We start from the raw sequence: 4,550 nt of genomic DNA on the forward strand, positions 1-4,550 counted from the left end.
TGCTCTACCACTGAGCTAAAGAGGCGCGGCCTAGCGGTACTCTTGGGTACTTCGTCCTAACGGTCGTCTGCATCATCAGACTTTAGCTGACAACACTTCATATTACCGGCTAATAATTGCAGCTATGGCGACAAATTACTGCTTGGCTACACATCTGACACGTAACCGATGTGCTCTCCAAACAACAACACTTGCATTTCAGAACATGTCTTTCACACATGTCTACAAAATCACCTTCACCTTCAAATACAGTTTCCTTGCGACTGACAGAGACGTAGGCAAAGTTTAAAGTTGCTATTTCCATTAAATCTCGTTAATCAGAAAAACGGTGATTTACACCGGCAGCGGAACAAAATTCCGTTCCGCCCAGCGTCTGGCTCGAACCCACGACCCTGGGTTTAAGAGTCTGACGCTCTACCGACTGATCTAGCCGGCTACCTCGGTGAATACCTGCCGGGTAGCACGTCACACAGTACTCGTTTGGGTTGGGTGGTCCCATACAGAATCTCTCCATGATGCCTAATGTTTTCCTAACGTCACACTCGTCACGTACTTCACTTTTATGTCATAATCATTTCTGAGAGGTAAAGAAATTGCATGACAACATGCAGAGCTAGTGGCGTCAAAATTAACACACATACTTTATGTGACTCAAAAGCCGAACGAGTTACTTTCCGACGTTGTTTTAGATGTGCAAGTGATAGTCAAAACTCGCTGTGTCGGCACTCTGCCGACCATTTCGCTAGTTAACACCGGTCTTGTTGTGTGTGTTTCAAGCTGAAGAGCATCTCCAAGCAAAAAATGGTCAACAGCAACATTCAGACTGTTTCGTACTGCTCAATTGCTACATTAAAACGTTATGTTTCTTTTTCACAACTGGAAAAACACAAGCGTGACAGCATTAGAACCTGTAATTTTCAGATCCGAGGTCCGACGCCTTATCCATTAGGCCACACGGTCACTGACGACCAACATTTACATGTATACGACTCATCTCGAAACGCTCACACCCCTGAGGATTGGTGTTTTCGTTCTACACAGCCGCTGCCCCTTGCTCTTTCCCACCCATTCGTTACATTCAACCTCTGACGTGACCGACCAAATATAGACTGAGAAACAAGACCACACACTTTGTGCATTCGGAATCGAAGGCAGGGCGTCCCTCGCCGCATTTGCTACGATTGCCATTTGCTACTTCTGCAGAAGCGGCGGCGGCGGCGACGACGACGACGACGACGACGACGACGACGACGACGACGAATATCGCGAGAGGCTCTGAGATATGTGAGAAATACATCTATAAAATGTAATTCAGACTGCCTCGTCCCACCTTATGCTGTACCGCTTTGGCAAATGCTTTATCTGCGCCATTCGCCTTAATCGCATCTGAGAGTAATTCTTAAAAAAACGCCTGTCGCTAATTGTTCGTCATCACAGGTACTGTTTGCAATACGGCCACGACGGGCAACTGATTTCCAAAATTCATCTTTCTCCTGTGAGGATGGGACTTACGACCCCTGGTTTATTACACCAGTGCTCTACCACTGAGCTAAAAAGGCGCGGCCTAGCGGTACTCTTGGGTACTTCGTCCTAACGGTCGTCTGCATCATCAGACTTTAGCTGACAACACTTCATATTACCTGCTAATATTTGCAGCTATGGCGACAAATTACTGCTTGGCTACACATCTGACACGTAACCGATGTGCTCTCCAAACAACAACACTTGCATTTCAGAACATGTCTTTCACACATGTCTACAAAATCACCTTCACCTTCAAATACAGTTTCCTTGCGACTGACAGAGACGTAGGCAAAGTTTAAAGTTGCTATTTCCATTAAATCTCGTTAATCAGAAAAACGGTGATTTACACCGGCAGCGGAACAAAATTCCGTTCCGCCCAGCGTCTGGCTCGAACCCACGACCCTGGGTTTAAGAGTCTGACGCTCTACCGACTGAGCTAGCCGGCTACCTCGGTGAATACCTGCCGGGTAGCACGTCACACAGTACTCGTTTGGGTTGGGTGGTCCCATACAGAATCTCTCCATGATGCCTAATGTTTTCCTAACGTCACACTCGTCACGTACTTCACTTTTATGTCATAATCATTTCTGAGAGGTAAAGAAATTGCATGACAACATGCAGAGCTAGTGGCGTCAAAATTAACACACATACTTTATGTGACTCAAAAGCCGAACGAGTTACTTTCCGACGTTGTTTTAGATGTGCAAGTGATAGTCAAAACTCGCTGTGTCGGCACTCTGCCGACCATTTCGCTAGTTAACACCGGTCTTGTTGTGTGTGTTTCAAGCTGAAGAGCATCTCCAAGCAAAAAATGGTCAACAGCAACATTCAGACTGTTTCGTACTGCTCAATTGCTACATTAAAACGTTATGTTTCTTTTTCACAACTGGAAAAACACAAGCGTGACAGCATTCGAACCTGTAATCTTCAGATCCGAAGTCCGACGCCTTATCCATTAGGCCACACGGTCACTGACGACCAACATTTACATGTATACGACTCATCTCGAAACGCTCACACCCCTGAGGATTGGTGTTTTCGTTCTACACAGCCGCTGCCCTTGCTCTTTCCCACCCATTCGTTACATTCAACCTCTGACGTGACCGACCAAATATAGACTGAGAAACAAGACCACACACTTTGTGCATTCGGAATCGAAGGCAGGGCGTCCCTCGCCGCATTTGCTACGATTGCCATTTGCTACTTCTGCAGAAGCGGCGGCGGCGACGACGACGACGACGACGACGACGACGACGAATATCGCGAGAGGCTCTGAGATATGTGAGAAATACATCTATAAAATGTAATTCAGACTGCCTCGTCCCACCTTATGCTGTACCGCTTTGGCAAATGCTTTATCTGCGCCATTCGCCTTAATCGCATCTGAGAGTAATTCTTAAAAAAACGCCTGTCGCTAATTGTTCGTCATCACAGGTACTGTTTGCAATACGGCCACGACGGGCAACTGATTTCCAAAATTCATCTTTCTCCTGTGAGGATGGAACTTACGACCCCTGGTTTATTACACCAGTGCTCTACCACTGAGCTAAAGAGGCGCGGCCTAGCGGTACTCTTGGGTACTTCGTCCTAACGGTCGTCTGCATCATCAGACTTTAGCTGACAACACTTCATATTACCGGCTAATATTTGCAGCTATGGCGACAAATTACTGCTTGGCTATACATCTGACACGTAACCGATGTGCTCTCCAAACAACAACACTTGCATTTCAGAACATGTCTTTCACACAAGTCTACAAAATCACCTTCACCTTCAAATACAGTTTCCTTGCGACTGACAGAGACGTAGGCAAAGTTTCAAGTTGCTATTTCCATTAAATCTCGTTAATCAGAAAAACGGTGATTTACACCGGCAGTGGAACAAAATTCCGTTCCACCCAGCGTCTGGCTCGAACCCACAACCCTGGGTTTAAGAGTCTGACGCTCTACCGACTGAGCTAGCCGGCTACCTCGGTGAATACCTGCCGGGTAGCACGTCACACAGTACTCGTTTGGGTTGGGTGGTCCCATACAGAATCTCTCCATGATGCCTAATGTTTTCCTAACGTCACACTCGTCACGTACTTCACTTTTATGTCATAATCATTTCTGAGAGGTAAAGAAATTGCATGACAACATGCAGAGCTAGTGGCGTCAAAATTAACACACATACTTTATGTGACTCAAAAGCCGAACGAGTTACTTTCCGACGTTGTTTTAGATGTGCAAGTGATAGTCAAAACTCGCTGTGTCGGCACTCTGCCGACCATTTCGCTAGTTAACACCGGTCTTGTTGTGTGTGTTTCAAGCTGAAGAGCATCTCCAAGCAAAAAATGGTCAACAGCAACATTCAGACTGTTTCGTACTGCTCAATTGCTACATTACAACGTTATGTTTCTTTTTCAGAACTGGAAAAACACAAGCGTGACAGCATTCGAAACTGTAATCTTCACATCCGAAGTCCGACGCCTTATCCATTAGGCCACACGGTCACTGACGACCAACATTTACATGTATACGACTCATCTAGAAACGCTCACACCCCTGAGGATTTGTGTTTTCGTTCTACACAGCCGCTGCCCTTGCTCTTTCCCACCCATTCGTTACATTCAACCTCTGACGTGACCGACCAAATATAGACTGAGAAACAAGACCACACACTTTGTGCATTCGGAATCGAAGGCAGGGCGTCCCTCGCCGCATTTGCTACGATTGCCATTTGCTACTTCTGCAGAAGCGGCGGCGGCGGCGACGACGACGGATACGACGACGACGACGACGACGACGACGAATATCGCGAGAGGCTCTGAGATATGTGAGAAATACATCTATAAAATGTAATTCAGACTGCCTCGTCCCACCTTATGCTGTACCGCTTTGGCAAATGCTTTATCTGCGCCATTCGCCTTAATCGCATCTGAGAGTAATTCTTAAAAAAAACGCCTGTCGCTAATTGTTCGTCATCACAGGTACTGTTTGCAATACGGCCACGACGGGCAACTGATTTCCAAAATTCATCTTTCTCCT

This window comes from Schistocerca gregaria, unplaced genomic scaffold, assembly GCF_023897955.1.
Source record: "Schistocerca gregaria isolate iqSchGreg1 unplaced genomic scaffold, iqSchGreg1.2 ptg000178l, whole genome shotgun sequence".
Classification (NCBI taxonomy): domain Eukaryota; kingdom Metazoa; phylum Arthropoda; class Insecta; order Orthoptera; family Acrididae; genus Schistocerca; species Schistocerca gregaria.